Here is an 18,194-nt window from a genome sequence, read left to right on the forward strand (position 1 = left end):
ACATTCAAAAACCAGTCAGAGAACACTTCAATCTTTTTGGTCACTCGATTACAGACCTAAAAGTGGCAATTGTTCAATAAAAAACTTCAAAAACAGACTCCAACGAGAGACTGCTGAATTGGAATTAATTTTCAAACTCAATATAATTAACTTAGGCTTGAATAAAGACTGGGAATGGATGGGTCATTACACAAAGTAAAACTATTTCCCCATGTTTATTCCCCCCCCCCCCCCCGCCCTTCCTTACGTTCTTGTCAACTGCTGGAAATGGCCCACCTTGATTATTACTACAAAAGGTTTCCCCCTTCCCCTGCTTTCCTGCTGGTAATAGTCGTTACAGTGTGTATGGTAACACCCATTGTTTCATGTTCTCTGTGTATATAAATCTCCGCACTGTATTTTCCACTGAATGCATCCGATGCAGTGAGCTGTAGCTCACGAAAGCTTTTGCTCAAATAAATTTGTTAGTCTCTAAGGTGCCACAAGTCCTCCTTTCCATTGTGAAGTAAACTCAGTTTTCATAGGATCTCCTTTAAAGAGATACTACTAATTTGGTAAAAAGCAGGGCTTAGTGGATTACAGTAAGCCATTGAATCCTTCCTAACACTTTTCCTTTTTTAAGCAGAATCAGGGAAAGTGCACGCTAAATTAAAACCAGTTTTATAGATTCTTGCTTGGTTTTATAGATTCATGACAATAAATGGAAAAATGGGATTAGAATGGGGTTTCCATTCTGTGTTGGCTTTAAATAAATGGGAACATTTTTACAGATTGATTTTACTTTGCCAGTTGCTATTTTTGCAGCTATAGGTATTTGAATACCAGCTTGCCCAACACAGCATTTCCTTTTGCTTTATCCTCCTTGATCCTTCTCCACACTGTACTGTTTAACTTGGCTTTCTCAGCCTTTGCTTGATCCTGCAGCTTTTGTGCATTTTACTACTTTAGCATACATCCAAAGTATTTGAGTCTAGTTTGTTCCCTAGTACATTAACATTGCATCCAGAATGCCATCATTTGTAAAGCTATAAAAATAAGAGGGTTTTTTTGTTTCTTTGGCAATTCTGAAAAATCAAAAACAAAATCATTTTGGGTCATACTAAACATTTAATTTGTCCCATTTCATTTTGATTCTTAGCATTTCTTAATTTTTTTTAAATATAAAATTAAAGAGACTTTTGGAATGAAAAGTCATTTTGAATTGAAAAATCAAAACATTTTGTTTCAAAAAATGTCAAAACAAAAATTTAACTTTTGGGGGATTTTTTGGGGTAGATGAGGGGGAGGGAATTCAACCACAACAATTAAGTGAAATTGACATAAACATTTTGTGAATTCAGGTGTCACTGAATCTCAAGTGTTGGCTGAAAAAACGTTTCCACTGAAAAATTTCACCCAGACCTACTTGTTTATTCCAGCATCAATTTAGACAGTTTGTACAGGAATACACTAACCAAATATCTATAACTGATAACTAGAAACTAGTGGGGATTTTAAAATCTGCATATATGTATATATTTTGTTACTTTAAGGTACAGTAATGAACCTTTTATTGTTCAGATATTCTCAGATTCTAAAGCAGTTGATACCTACATTCTGGGGGCAGAGACAGTCTTCCTTTTACTTATTCATACAGCTCGCAGAACAGTAAAGCCCTGATCATTTGAATCCTGTATGATGTAGTATAATACAAATAACTAAGAACAACACTCCTATATAATGTATGTATAATGTGTCCTAGATGGCAAACAACTATGGAAGATATTGAATTTAGCTATGTAAAATGGAAACTTCAAACATGAAGGAGGACAACCAACAGAACACCACCCAAAGGAGAAAGCACAACTCCAGGACCCACCGCACAGACACTACATGACACCACAACATTATCAACCTGTCAAGACTCCCCTAACCAGACCTGAAAGATCTTTACTCTCCAAGGCACTAAATTTCTGCCCTACCACTTCCATACTAACATGTGGAGAACTAGAAGAATTCTCCCACCACCTTTGTCTCAAGGAATTCTTTCACAACAGAGAGGAGACTATCCACAACTACCACATACCCATCAACTGTCATAAGAAAATAGAATAATCTGACTGGACACACACACACACACCCCGCAGTAGATGAAAACACACATTGGATCATTACGTAGATTGCTTCAGGAAAAAAATTCACTGTGAAATCCTCAACAAATGTTACATTCACCACAATCTCTCTATCACTGAAAAAATAGCTATACGGTCCTTGAAATCCAACCACCAGATAGCGATCAAATGAGCAGGCAAAGGGGGTGTCATTGTTGTCCTTAATCATGATGACTACATCAATGAGGCCAACAGACAGCTCTCTGCCACCACCTACCATGGTGGTATGGAGTCAAGGAAGACTCCACACCACAATTCACACAAGAATTTAAAGATACTGTCAAATTTTCCCCCAAACAACTCCAAGAAAAACTCTACAACTTCATCTCCCATGAGCCAACCCTAGGGACCTTCTACATGAAGATACACAAACAAGGGAACCCAGGCAGACCCATCATATCTGGCCATGGCATTCTTACTGAAGGAATATCAGGACTCATAAAATCTATGTTTAAACCACTCACCACACAAAGGGTCAGTGTGATGGGATGTTCACCTCACACAAGCCTGGGAAGGGCTAATGCAGCTCAGAGGGGACTTAAGCAACCTGATAAGACATACCTGAGGGAGAGTTAGGCTTGATAGGCAATTCTTTATTGAGGATGGAGGCTAGCTGAGCAGGAACAGGTGGACCTGGACTAAGGGCAGAAAGAAAGGGAAGAAAAGGATTGCAGAGTGGAAACCTGCAGTCATTCTCTGGGCTTGGAGAGGGAAAGGAGGAAACCCAGAGGAGAGTAGAAGCCCTGGAATCCTGGTCCTGAAGGAATGCTTCACCCAGAGGGGTGGTGGAGCAGAAGTCTGATAGAGATAGACAAGGAAAAGGCCAGGGAAACATCAATAATGTTTAGGACAGCACAGAGCTTGGCTGCTGGTTGTTGGGTCCCTAGGCTGGATCCCAGAGTAGTGGGTGGGCCTGGGTTCTCTTACCAGCCACTGGGGAAGTGGCATGGCCTTGAATTGGAGGACTGGGAACTATACCCAGTCAGCCAGTGCAGATAAGACTTTGGTAGCCTGGATGGAGAAAGCTATAGTGACCTGACCAGTCTGGCCAGGTCATGAAGAGGGAGCATCCTGACTTATAAATAGGAAGCACTGGAACTCCTGGAGCATGGGTGGGGATGCAGGGCAAATGAGAGACAGGAGGGGGCATGAGACCAGGCAGAACTATTCCCCAGACACAGCCATGAAGAGGCATCCCATCGGGATGTAGAGAATCCCATGTCAGCCAGCTTCCTCCAAGAACTATTGACTTCTTCCAGAAAACCACCCTTGCCACCATGGATGTCACTTCCCAAACTGGGGTTCGTGAATATTACAGGGGGTTCAGGAATATTACAGGGGGTTCTTAGGAAAAAATTCCCTAATGGCGAACAGAGCTGTCCCTGGGGACCCCAAGCAGCATGGGGCCAGCAGCCCAGATTCCGTGGACTTCCAAGAGCATCAAAGCAAGCATATCTATCACACTGAGGAGATTTAAACTTCAAGATACCTTATAAGAAATGGAAAGGGAGGTGGATATTTTTTGCTGTTTTTAAAATTAAATAGGCAGCTAGTATTGTTTTTAAAATTATTATGAAGAACAAGTTTAAGCTTTGTTTTAACATGCATTGTTTGCCTGGACTGCTCAAGACCTGAATGCTTGTGCGGGAGGAACTCTTTGAGCTGGCTTCTTAAATAGCTTCCTTCTGTTTCACATCTGATACTCCTTGACGAAACATAGGAGCCTTGTCTTATAACAGGCTTATTCAACGTGATACAAGCTACGAAAGTGAGATCTTGGAAGAGTGTTGCCATTTTCATGATGTAATAAAAATACTGTAATGATAAATAATAAATAGTGTGTAATAAGCATGTCATAAAAACAAATTTTATATTCTAAATTTTATTTAGATCACTGCTTTTATAATTTATACTCAGGTAAAGGAGAAAATCCCTGGAAATATTCATTTTTAGGAGGTGGTTCACGAGACTTGACATTTTAGTGAAAGGGGTTCACAGGTTGTTAAAGTTTGGGAACCACTGCTATACACCAACATCCCTAACAACGATGAATTTCTGCCTCTTCAAATATCTCCAAGATAATGTTCAACACTTGGAAATCCACCCTAAAGGCATCATCAAACTCATCCATTGCATTCTCACCCACAACAACTTCACATTTAACAACAAACACTTTGTCCAAACCCTATCAACAGCTATGGGCACTAGGATGGATCCCCAGTATGCCAGCTTCTTCATGTCCCACCTTCTGTATTTCTGTAAGTATTTCTGGAAAAATGCACCACAAAACCAATGATACATACCTGAGATATACCAATGATATCTTCTTTCTCTGAACAGACTACATAAATTCCCTCAAAGATTTCCACACAATTTCAACAGCCACCGCCCATCCATCAAAGTCTCTCTAGAACACTCCCAGATCAGTATCAAATTCCTGGACATCACAATCTGTTTCAACTACGAAACCCTACTATATACAAGAAACCCATGGTTTCGACACTTACCTCCAGAGGTCCAGAAACCACACCTGACACACCAAGAAATCTATAAGCTACAGCCAGGCATTCAGATAATACAGAATTTGCTCAAGAGAAAAACTCTGGGATACACAGCTAAGCACACTTAAAACTGCCTTCACTAAGCAAGGACACACCGCCAGAAATGTAGATCACATAATGGATGGGTCACCCAAATATCCTGGGAGAATTTGCTTCCATACAGAAAAGAGAGAGAGAGAAGAAAAACCCCACTGATTGCACACCCGTAGTTGTCACTAGCACACCACACTGGGACCCATATGGAGTATTATCAAACTGTTAAAACCCATACTTGATGGTGACCACAGCTTGAAAGAAATCTTTCCTGAACCCTCTCTTCTGGCCTTCAAACAACTCCCTTAATTTCATTATCTGAAGCAAGTATCCCACAGACCAGGACACAGCAACTCAAAATGGCACAAGACCCTGCCAGAATAGCAGATGCAAACCCTGAGGGCAATGGACAACACCCCCCACAACGTATCTGGCAAGATCCATGGTCCTATACATGCCTATCACAGTATGTGGTATACCCCATCCAGCTCACTCCATGCCCCAACAAAATGTGGGAGAAACAAGACAATCATTATGCCCTTTAATGAACTCACACAGAAAAATGGCAAAAGACAAAAACACCCTGTCATTGGTGGGTGAACACTTCTGAAGGGATCTCAGTCCTCATCCTCAAACAAAACGAACACCTGCACAACACCTTCAACAGTTGAACTGGAGAACTTAAATTCATAACTCTGCAAGACACTAAAAACACGGATTTAACAGAGGCTCTGTTTTTTCTGGCTCATTACAACATTTTGTAATTCCCCTCCCCCATTGCCTGCTAACTGTTAATTGCCCACTTCATTTTAAGTGATATCCTACAGCATGTGTGAACTCCTTATGATAAACAATCTGTTCCAGTTTGTATTTAGCTTAGACACTCTGATTACCTGCCCCAGATCTAAAGAAGAGCTCTGTAAACCTTGAAAGCTTTCATCAACAGAAGTTGGTCCAATAAAAGTATTATCTCCCCTACCTTATCACAGGCAACCTTAATAGGCAGTTCTAGCAACTCTTCCTATAATGAAGCTGCAAAAAAGTTGTAGATTTGAAAATTACAGTGCATGATAAATGCATAGTCTCAATACAGGATAATAAAACCAACAGGTAATATTTACTTTATCCTTCTGTTACTTTTTTCATTTTCGAGAAGTCTGTTGCAATGGTATCATTGTTTCATTTCCTATACTCTCTGTAATGCAGTTTAATCCTGTGTTCTTCCTTTTTTTTTTTTTTAACTATAGAAATTGTATTCAAGTTCTGGTGCATGACTACTACAATCTATCTTTATACATACTTTATGTGTGAGACTTTCCCACACACATCTATTCATTGTAAAGGTGTATATAATTCCTCTTACAAGTGCTACTGTTTTTAAGTATCAATATAATATATAGGTTCAACCATGTTTGACTGGACATAGAATTGATAATAATAATACCCTCCATGGATTTCCTCAGGCGTACTTCTTACCTCTCTCTACTCATCCTTATCTGTCATTGCCTTCATTTTTATACCTCCGCAGGTTCTCTCCATTGCTGCTCTGAGTGCCTTCTTCTCTGCAACTCCTACCATCTGGAATAAGCTTTCCAGTATTTCTGTACTTTATTTACTCATATTTTATTTCAAGTGTGAACTGGAAAGATACCCTTTTCCCTTGTCTATACTTGATTTCTCACTCCCTCTGATACTTTCTATTTCTGTAATTGTGTTATTTCACTGAGTAAAGCTTTTTATGATAATTTATATGAAATACACGATGGAAAATAGAGTGTTGCTTTAATAATATTAAAATATAAAATCCCTCATCTGCAGGAAAATTAGACTATTTTTGCTAGTAATGTGCTACTAGAGCCTGCCTTTTTGATTTACCCTTCACTTAATTAATTCATCTGCCTCCACATTTCAGAGAATTAATCTGCAAGTGTTGACTCTGTCCATACTGTCTGTGAACATTCTGTCCATCAGCTTGATTTTCAGCTCTGTTTTCTTTTATCCCTCAGAAGCACAACTTGATACACAAAAGAATGGCAGAGCATGTGGCAGAGCAGCTGATGATTCAGAATGACAGACACATAAACAAGCTATTGAGTGCTAGGATGTGGTTTTGTTTGTTTTGGTGATTTTTTTTTTTGCAAGTCTCTGCCAGAAAAGTGCCCACATTGTCCTATTTGCCTTTGTCAATAACATATATACAAAGTGAGGGGAAAGGGGAACTTTTAAAATATTTCATGTTTGTAATTTGCCCCTTGTATCTAGACTAACAATTTTCCTGTCAAACAGAATGGCAACAGTTTGATCAAGAAAACAAAACGCAAGTGTGGAGGTGTAAAGCTCCATTCCACAGAACAGCAGCAGTGCTGTGAAAGCTGGTCTTCCTGCAAGGGAAGTGGATCACTTGATGATTACCTGTTCTGTTCATTCCCTCTGGAGCACCTGGCATTGGCTACCGTCAGAAGACAGGATACTGGGCTAGATGGACCATTAGTCTGATACAGTATGGCCGTTCTTATGTTCTTATATTCAGGGCTCTGGCTGGCAAGGGGATGAGCAAAGAAGAGAAACTGGCCTCCCCACATGTGCAGAGCCCTGGTTGGGTAGAGAGATGAAAAGAAATCCCACCCCAACTTACTGTTGCAATACTCCTAGGAAGGAAGGGCAGGATGTAGCACTGAGAGCACCAGGTGGTTGCTGCAGGGGAACATGACAGGCTGAGAATAAGCTCACTGTCGGGGCATGGCCCCAGAGAATAACCTGAGCATGTGACCCCAAGGAACCTGTATAGTGCTGCATATGAGGGTCAGCCAGGGGCCAAAGAGAAGGAGGCCCCCCCAGCTGGTGACTGAGGGCACTGGGAGTATTTGTTTCTGAACAAGGTAACCATTGATGAGTGTTTGTTACTAATAATGGTGCTGGAGAAATTTCTGGGTGAATTTCTGCTTCCCAAAAAGGCAGTAGGAGAGATCTCCATCCAAGGCAAGGGGTAGGAGTTTGGAACTCACTGCTAGCAAGGGGATTCCCCTACAACACTGGTAAGTCTGATGCGTCCCGGTAAATTGTAGAAGTTATGAGAAGGGCTGTAAAAAAGCACTGGTACAACGTGGTGAATAGAACTAGATAACACAGTGGGTTAATATCATGGCTCGTGTGTGCCTTTTTGCCTCTTTAGATATAGGCTAACATTGTACAATACTTGGTAGTCTCAACCTCCCAAATCCTTTATGGGTCCTTCTTTGCATCACAGAAAAAAACACTGGCTCGATTATCTGCTCTGTACAAACTCCATGTGTAACAGGATCTGAAGAGTAATGAGGAAAGATGGCTTTACACCCGCATTGTTCGTCTTATTTTGGGGGAGATGCAAAGGGCCAAGCCCCCAGAAAAAAATAGAGCAGTCCACTTGAGTTCCTATGGCTACAAAGTGCTGGTCTAGCAGCCAAGAATATTTTGGAGCATAACAGAGCACTCTGTCCCCACCTCCTTCCCATAAGCCCCAGGCATGCCCCCAGCACCCTCATATACTTTGGGCTTTGCACAAGAACCTGGATAGTAGTTTAGGTGTTTTGCACTGATCTTGTTAGACCTCCATGCATGGATCCCGCATTGTCTTCAATGGGAGTTTCAGACAAAGGGCTTCAACTATTACCCTAAAAACAGAATTAGGATACCCCCCAGAATAGCTTGCCTTTTACCCCCTCCTGGGCTTACCAAGTGTTCCCTCAAAAACAGCCCACTTGTCCACCAATCTGTTCTCCTAAGGGATGGGTCTTCAGGGTGACTGAGGAATATTTTGGGCTTGCCAGGGGTTCCATGTTTTAGAAACTTCTAAGAACAGCTCAGACTTGTTACTCCCAGAGGACCCAACTACAGCCTTCCGATAAATGATTGACACAAGCATTACCCTTTTCATTGGTGCAAATAATAATCCCTAATACAATAATAATCTAAAACACAAATAACATAAATCCCTCACACAAATCCCTCATTGATGTTATAAAACACAGACAAGCTAAAACATAACATAAAAACATAAAACATAAAAAACATAAAAACATAACAAGCTAAAGAGCACCCTAAACTATATTGCCTTACAGCAGAGGTGGGCAAACTACGGCCCACAGGCCACATCCAGCCCACGGGACCGTCCTACCCAGCCCCTGAGCTCCTGGCCTGGAAGGCTAGCCCCCGGCCCCTCCCCCGCTGTTCTCCCTCCCCCGCAGCCTCAGCTTATTGCGCCCCGGCGCAATGCTCTGGGCGGCGGGGCTGCGAGCTCCTGGGAAAGAGCAGCTGCAGAGCCCGGCCTGACCCGGTGCTCTGTGCTGCGCGGTGCAGCCGCCTGCCCTGGTGCAGCCGTGCCGCCAGCCACCAGTGCTCCAGACAGCATGGTAAGGGGTCAGGGAGCGGGGTGGCGGGGTTGGATAGAGGGCAGGGGAGTTCAGGGGGTGGTGAGGGGCTGGGGCTGTGGATAGGGGTCAGGGCGGTCAGAGGGCGGGGAACAGGGGGGTTGAATGGGGGCAGAGGTCCTGGGGGGAGGCTGTCAGGAAGGAGAGGGGGGATTGGATGGGGCAGCAGGGGTCAGTTAGGGGCGGGGTGTCTGGGGGCAATCAGGGAGAATGGGGTGGTTGGGTGGGGGCAGGAGTCCCCGGAGGCACAGTCAGGAAGATGAGGCAAGGCTGGATGGAGCAGGGGGTCTGGGGGCAGTCAGGGGACAGAGAGCAGGGGTGGTGGTGGATGGAGCAGGGGTCACCGGGAGGCCGTCAGGGGGTGAGAAGCCGGGGGGGGGGGTCGGATAAGGGGTGGAGGATGGGCTATGCTTAGCTGTTTGGGGAGGCACAGCCTTCCCTAACTGGCCCGCCATACAATTTCAGAAACCCAATGCAGCCTTCAGGCCAAAAAGTTTGCCCACCCCTGCCTTACAGGTTAAAAGGATACTAATTGGATGCTCCCTGCTTACAGTAATCAGTTGTTCACAGGTAGCTGAAAGTAATTTTTAAAAGGTAAAATGTTCTTTCCCCCTACAATCAACACACATACAGGCATCTTTATTAATCCAGGTGTAACACATACACACACTAACACTGTATTGCACTATATTATGCTATGCTACACTATATGGCCATGATTTCATCCAACATTTAAAAAAGATAGTGAAAATCATGTATGGGGGAATACAGTATCTATGGGGTAAGATGCCACTTCCAGGAAAAGGTTGTGAGATGGAAACTGCAATAGAACCATGTTAGCAAGTTACTGTAGAAATAAGGTGTGGTTAAGGTGAATAGATGGCTAAATGGCATGATGCTATATTGTCTTAAATATGTTTATGTTTCAGTTTAAGCTATTGTATACTATGAAATAAAGCTGTTCCTAACTTGTGATGAGTAAAGAACAGAGAGACAAATGCAGCGTTCATGTATCAAACACTTCCATCCACACATCTCACAAAGAACATTGAAAACAATGGAAGAAATTTGGCCCTAGTGAAGGCAATGGGGCCAGGATTTCACCCAGGGAGATTAATCATAGTATCACATTATTGCTGGAGTTAAGTTAGCCATGAAATCAAATGCAAAGGAACAGAGTAGAAAAACATGATATCATAAACATACTCAAAACTACCTCATTCCTTTAAAAAAAGAGGCATGAAGAAGCTGGAGGCATAATGGCCCTAAGCATATGTCCCCAGTGGGTAGTGGCAGATGTGTGACCCACACACAAGAGACACGAATGCACATGCAGTAGGGCCACAAATAACACAGCAGCATTCTCACTGAATCACATGGCCACAACATTCTACTATGACACAACTCATAACACAAATGGAAAGGTGCATTTTTTTCAAGTGTCCTGAATATCCATGACTGTTTCTATTCCTCTCCTTCTGACAGGTTGCCTTCGTAACTAAAAAAGGCTGATATGGGAGTCAATAAGTACAATAAGACATCTGTGAGGGACAGATTTTTTTTCTTAGTACCACTTTGAATTTATAGAAAAATGGGTGACATTAGGCATCAGATGACTTTTTCTTTAAAAAGAAAAATTATGCACTTTAGAAAGATATTTTAAAACATCGCACATTTGAACTCCCATCTGTGTTTTGAAGTAGGTATGTGCAATCTTCACTTTCTTCCTTTTTCACACCCTGTTCCTTACTGCTCCATCATATTAGCATTTAACAATATACATTGACATTTTAAAAATCCTGCTTTCATGCTGCTCTTTAAAAATAAACTAGGACCGGGATTAGAGAGCAATATGCAAACTCAAACAAAGGCTTCCCTCCTATGCACCAGAGTCCATAATTGCTGCAAAAGAAAATCTTTGAGTTTGCAGTTGCATGCTCGCCCCACATTCATTTGGTAATGTAAATATACAAGTAATTAGAGCCCGCAGTTTAAAAATAAGTGGATGGGGAGGCAGATCCTTGCTGATGTAAATCAGTGTAAATCTAGCCCATATTGTTTACAAATCAAGACAGTGTAAGATGAAAGAGTATGATTCTGCATGGCCTTGCAGTCTGTGTAGTCATTTAAAACCAGGCTAGTGTGTACAAGAGGAGTATAAGGTATTATCATTTTGATCTGATACCTACTTTGCACAGTTGCTAAGCAAGGTCCAAGGCAGTGGAGAATCAGATCCATATCTCAGTCTCACAAGGCTCCTGTTTTACTTTTAAAGGCAGAGGGTCAGAGTCAATGATATTACAATAACTGACACTCAAGAATCTAGCCCAGAATTTGTACACGCACAACTTGAGCCACCATTTTTGCACCCACCTAGGAGAGACATTCAAGATTAAAAAGATAATAAAAATGTCAGTCTTGTGTCTCAATTTGTGCCTGTAGTCAGTAAGCAGAGGTACAAGTACTTGGATATACATTGCAATTTAGCTAAAGGTGCTTGCTTCACAAGTGCTTATTGTGCCTGCCGAAGGGACATGAGGCTTCTGAACATTAACCCCACAATGTTCAGTTGCTAAAGGTAAGTACAATATTGACCACGCTGACAATCACAACAGTGCCCTATGGGGAAAGCCCAGCAGAATTTTTTCCAAGTGTGCTTCTGACATACTGGAACTACTTTATGAGAGTAATTGCTCATTCAGAACAGGACCAGATTTTGATACCACTCAAATTTCAAGATGTTCCGGTGAGGCCTCCTAGAAAGAGCTTTTCTAGATACATCCCAGATTTGTGATATTACGTGCAAGGCAGGTGCAGTAGCCCAGGGCAGGCAACAGCACCTGTTTGCTTTGTTTTGTTATCTTCTGATGTAGGGTGTTCCGTTATTATTTGTCATATTGTGGTAGTACCAGTGAGCCCCATTGTCCTTCACACACTGTATGCACCCACATAGCAAAGATATTGTCTCTGCCCCAGTGAGCATAAACAGAGCAAAAAGTTGCATTTACATTTTCAAATGCCTTCAGACAGCGCAATTAAATTGGGGGCCCACTGATGCTCCCATTGAAATCAATGGCAAAACTCTCACTACCTTCAATGGACTCAGGACCACAAATTTTGTTTTTTGGGGATATGTCTGATTCCACCTCTATCCATCCTCAACAGAGGCTCCTCTTAGGTTCAGCAAGCTGCTTAGACTCTGGTGGATGGGTTTCTTTCATCCACATTTGTTGGACTTTTTTTCTGTTATCTTATTGCATCTTGTAATATTGCTAATGTATATGTTCAGATTCCCAATACACAGGGCCAGATTCTGCCCACATAATTACCATTACATTTAAAAAATGCTGTATTCAGAGAACTCAAAGATATGTATGAATGTTTTATTTTGAGGCATTATACAAATGAAATACAATCCCTTTAGTATGACATTAAAATTAGACAGTCTTCTAATTACATACTATTTCAGACTTTTTAAACAAATATTTGGGCCTATTTCCAGGTGCAGAATAAATAAAGAGTAATCATAGTTAACTACCCGCTGTACTGAAACCAAGGGAGTACATGCTTTTGCAGTGCTGCTTGATCTCTCTGTAGATTACGTATATTCACATTGGCATGTAAAAGGTGACTGTAAGCACATCAGAGAAGACAGTTGAAAATGCAAAAAAGAAAGCAGAAATTGTAGAAAATGAAAGATGTCTCAAGCAACACAGGCTGAGATACAGCAAAATATAGGGTTTTTCCTGGAAATAGTTTGATGGGACTAAGCAGACAAGGGTGCATAGATTTCGTTTTAGCCCATTTTTATAAAGCTCTATGGAAAATAAATATCTGCTGTGCTGCCTTCCACCTGACAGTAATATATTGTTTCTATACTGATCCTTTTTTGACAGTTGGCTTACTGATTGTACCATTTCACACACTATAGATTTAATTAAGGTGTGTGAAGTGTTAATACAGTGTGACTGTGTTTTTCATGCCAAAAAATATTGAAAATGAGATGGAAGGAAGTTACTGCTTATTGTTGAATTGCATTGTAATTGCTGCAGCATGCAATTATTTAGAGCTAAGCATATTCGTTAATTCAGGTCCAATCTTGCTACCTTTGCTCACACTGATAATTCAGTGCCCAATCTTGCTAGCATTACTCACTGAATAGTACCTTCAAATTGATTTCCATGTGACAAAAGGTGGCAAAATTGGGCTCTCGATTTGCACCCTGTGTAATTATTTAGGGTCAGTCACAATCACAGTAGGGAAAGTTGAAACTCATGGACCGCTTCCTCCGTGCATGCAGGGGTGTCAATTACCATAAAGCGGCAGAGAGGAAGAGGAGCCAGCCTGTGCATTTCCCCCACTGCACACAGGGTCACCAAATGAAATTAATACGGAGCAGGTTTAAAACAAACAAAAGGAAGTATTTCTTCACACAATTCATAGCCAACCTGTGGAACTCTTTGCCAGAGGATGTTCTGAAGGCCAAGACTATAACAGGGTTCAAAAAAGAACTAGATCAATTCATGGAGGATAGGTCCATCAGTGGCTATTAGCCAGGATGGGCAGGGATGGTGTCCCTAGCCTCTGTTTGCCATAAGCAGGGAATAGGCGACAGGGAATGGATCACTTCATGTTTACCTGTTCTGTTCATTCCCTCTGGAGCACCTGGCATTGGCCACTGTCAGAAGACAGGATACTGGGCTAGATGGACATTTGTTCTGACCCAATATGGCCATTCTTATGTTCTTATGTGGTGGAAAGGATATTAAGTGTCTTATGCGGCATAAGTAGGAACCAGTTGAGATAGTAGCTCCTGGAGGATATTGGTAAAAAATGTTGGAGATTCAGAATCTGTAGTCCTTGAGTTTCCTAGTGATTTAGAATTTACTGACTCACTGCCTATTTCTGTGAATGGCCCTTGCAGAGTCTGTTTTACAATTGCACTCTTCAATGTTTGCTTAGCCATATCTGGTAGTGAGCAAAAGTTAGCTATGATATCTGTCCAGAGGCCTATGTGAAATGAGTGGTTGGTTTCAATCCAGTTCCTAGTGGAGACATGTCCACCAAAATATTCCATGACAATTAGCATTAAGCAGCAACTTTAGAAGAGAAACAAAGGATTCAATGGGCCTCGAGTGTGAACTATACTTTCCTCCTTAGAGATGGTTCCCTTCTAGTCAGAGTTGAGTCTCTCTGCACTGGCACAGAAAGGAAGCAGCTGCTTGTTCCTGCTTTGTGGATAAGCAACCTTATCCAAAACCCACTGGAGGCAGTAGGAGTCTTTCCATTGACGTTAGTGGGCTTTGGATCAGGACCAAATAGAGAATTTAATTCTCCATGGCTGTTGATCTGACATCTTTCGCCAGCACTAAATTCAATTAAAAAAGAGAAAAAGCTAAGCTCAAACAATATCATTAAGGAATCCAGCTTGGAGATTGACACCAGCCAATACATTCCTCTCTTTCCTCCCCATTCTACCATCTGTCTTGGTTTTATAGCTGCTACTTTTTTTCATCATCAGACTGGCGATGAATTTCTACAGTCCATTTGCAGAAGGATTTTTTTTATATTTCCGCCTATCATTAAAAACCAAAATCAGGATCTGTTATAATAAGATATAATACTGTAGTGAAGAGGATCTGGTAATGAGTAAAACTCACATGAAAGCTACAGCCATGTAAACAATTCAATTTTAAAGCAGGTGATTTTATCCCCGCAGGTGGCCCACGTAGTTCAGGATTTCAGTAGCGCTTCACCAAAATCTTTACTTAAAAAGTAAACCAAAAGTTATTTAATATTCTTGATTTGGTTTTATAACAAAAGGAATAATTCTAAAGCCTGCTTGGGGGTTTTAAGGGTATTTCACCTATACAATAGATGTATCAAAGTTAGGATTGGAACAGACTTCAGAGGTCATCAGGTCCAAACCCTTGCACCTAGAACAGATTATCCCCTACCCTGTTCCCCATAGTGTTAACTGAATCTTTTGATGAACACTTCTATTGATGGTACCTCAGAAACGGCTCTTGGCAGAGATCTCTTCCATTGTCATATTGCTCTTGCTGTCAGTAACCTCCTATCTAATTTAAACTTGCCTTCCTCCACTTTAAAGACGTACTTCCTGACAGACATCCTTGGTCGTCCTGGAATATTTCTTCCCTTCTTATATTATTTTCCCTCAAGGACAAATCTAGGGTACTAAGCATTCCCTCTTTCTTTATTTCTGTACATAATATTTTACATTTTTTAACCTTTCCAAAGCTTTCCACTCTCATCAGACTTGTTACTCTTCCTTCTCTTTACTTTACCACTATCTCTTTAATTGTGAATTAGCCAGGACTGTACACAGTATTCCAGTGATGCCTTAATTATGCCATGCATAGGTGAGTTAAAATGTCTCTAACCTTACATGCAGTACCTCACATTGCTTTCCTTTGTAATCATTTCATAGTACAACCCAATGGGCTCCATTCTCAGCCAGTACAAACTGGAAAAGCTCCACTGAAGTCAATGGTACATTGATTATTAACCTGGACTGTATGAAGGTAAGTGTAACAGTTAAAAATCTCCACAGCTCTAAGAGGGAAGATATATGAATATGATGACTCAGAGGCACATTCTGTTCTGTGGGGAAAGTGACAGAGGAAAGGAGGAAAGAATTTTGGCAGATTTTGTGCGTGAAATGGGCTGCAAGCTACTTCAGTCACAGAAGCTGAATGCTACTTCAGGATAAAATATAGTTTGTACTAATAAAGTCTTTTCCCACACATCGTGACTTTTCTAAGTTGCAGGAGTTAAATGGAGCAGAGGTTGAGAACATCCATTTTCCTCATTACAGCTGCAGCAATATTATAGAGCACCTTGTTAGTGAGATGGAAAATAAATTAGCAGCACTTTTGTACAATGTGGACTTTCTCACTTTCTATCTCTCATGCACTCTCTCAATCTCTCTCTCTCTCTCTCTCTCTCTCTCTCTCTCTCATACTCTCATTCTTGGTGAGAACACTCCCTTCAGTAAATCAACCATTAAACTTTATAGCCATGCACAAATTGATAGTAAAAATGTCCACAACATTTTCCCGGGTCCTCCAGAAGCAATCAAGGTAAATATAGCAAGGAATTTGCCCCCGTTTTTCCCTTGAGCTTTTAGCGCATGGAAAGTTAACAGAAGATGCTCTAGCCATAAAATTAAATGTCTGGCATTGCAAAAACATGATGCAGCTATAAAGCCTGGTAAAGAGAGTGGATTATGCATGTTATGACAGATAAGGTCCCTTTGGCATATGCCATTCAATGTGTTGCCTCTTGTACTTGAAGTAGTCATTGATAATGTGTTGACAAAATGTGCAAAGAATAGTTTCAAAATGTTCGGGTGGAAATTATGTGTAATTTTAACCATTTAATAACACAAGAGTTAGTGCCAACTACCTGAACTTGTCAGTATAAGTCCACCATTCTATGTAAGATGGAGATTCAACTGTCCTAAAATTGCTATCTTTTTTCTTTTCCAAGGAGAGCTAAATCTTTTCTTAGCATAAATACTTCACTCATATTTCGATAGTATCTCATACACATTTGATCAATGGCTAAAAACAGCAAGACCTAAAGAAACTTTTAAGACAAAATCTTCCTGTCCTTCAAAGGGTTTCCCAGACCCAGTGGGAATGGTCAGGTTCTGCTGCAGATAAACACAGGATATCTGGGATTCACCATGGGCGTTCCTTCCCGTGGAGCATCATGGAGCACTGTGCGCTTATAACCCCCTTACATCCCAATGAAGTGTAATCAGAGTGGTGAGAAAATTCAGAGAAGTTGGGGCAGAATGAGTGGGTCCACCACTCTACTTCTACACTTCTACACTTCTACAGACATTATTCTCAAGTTGCAGTGATAACCAGACATTACTGCAGCTTCTGGGCTACATTAGCCATGACTTCAATCATCCTGACATCTGCTGGGAGTGCAATACAGCAGTGCACAGAAAATCCAGAAAGTTTTTGGAGAGTGTTGGGGACAACTTCCTAGTGCAAGTGCTGGAGAAACCAACCGGGAACTGTTTTCCTCTTGACCTGCTGCCCACAAATAGGGAAGAATTGGTAGGGGAAGGAGAAGTGGGTGGCAACCTGGGCAGCACTGACCAAGAGATGTTCGAGTTCAGGATCCTCACAAAAGGAAGAAAGGAAAGTAGCAAAATACGGACCCTGGACTTCAGAAATGCAGACTTTGACACCCTTAGGGAACTGATGGGCAGGATCCCCTGGGAGGCTAATATGAGGGGGAAAGGAGTCTGGGAAAGCTAGCTGTATTTTAAAGGAGCCTTACTGAGGGCACAGGAAAAAATCATCCCGATGTGCAGAAAGAATAGCAAATATGGCAGGTGACCAGCTTAGCTTAACAGTGAAATCTTCAGTGAGCTTAAACACAAAAAAGGAAGCTTACAAGAAGTGGAAACTTGGTCATATGACTAGGGAGGAGTACAAAAATATTGCTCGAGCACACAGGGGTGTAATCAAGAAGGCCAAAACACAACTGGAGTTTCAGCTAGCAAAGGATGTGAAGAGTAACAAGAAGGGTTTTCTCAGGTATGTTGAATGGGGGAGGCAACCTAGTGACAGATGATGTGGAAAAAGCTGAAGTACTCAATGCTTTTTTTGCCTCAGTCTTCACAGACAAGGTCAGCTCCCACACTGCTGTCCTGGGCAACACCGTTTATGGGGAGGAGGTGAGCAGCCCTCAGTGGTGAAAGAACAGGGTAAAGACTATTTAGAAAAGCTGGACAAGCACAAGTCCATGGGTTTAGATATAATGAATCCAACGGTGCTGAGGGAATTGGCTGATGTGATTGCAGAGACATTGGCCATTATCTTTGAAAACTCGTGGCAATCGGGGGAGGTCCCAGATGACTGGAAAAAGGCAAATATAGTGCCCATCTTTAAAAAAGGGAAGAAGGAGAACCTGGGGAACTACAGACCGGTCAGCCTCACCTAAGGCCCTGGAAAAATCATGGAGCAGGTCCTCAAGAAAACCATTTTGAAGCACTAGGA

At 41.6% G+C, this 18,194-nt stretch overlaps 1 long non-coding RNA gene across 2 annotated transcripts in view; it reads left to right on the top strand.

The window, feature by feature from the left end:
- The window catches only part of LOC125630321 (uncharacterized), a 63,490-nt gene that overhangs the window by 12,668 nt on the left and 32,628 nt on the right, over window positions 1-18,194 (top strand). For both annotated transcript variants that reach the window (XR_007354629.2, XR_007354630.2), the window contains exon 3: window positions 15,602-15,695. This is a non-coding gene — a long non-coding RNA (uncharacterized LOC125630321). The remainder of the gene's footprint in view (window positions 1-15,601; window positions 15,696-18,194) is intronic.

Source organism: Caretta caretta, chromosome 1, assembly GCF_965140235.1.
Source record: "Caretta caretta isolate rCarCar2 chromosome 1, rCarCar1.hap1, whole genome shotgun sequence".
NCBI classification, from domain to species: domain Eukaryota; kingdom Metazoa; phylum Chordata; order Testudines; family Cheloniidae; genus Caretta; species Caretta caretta.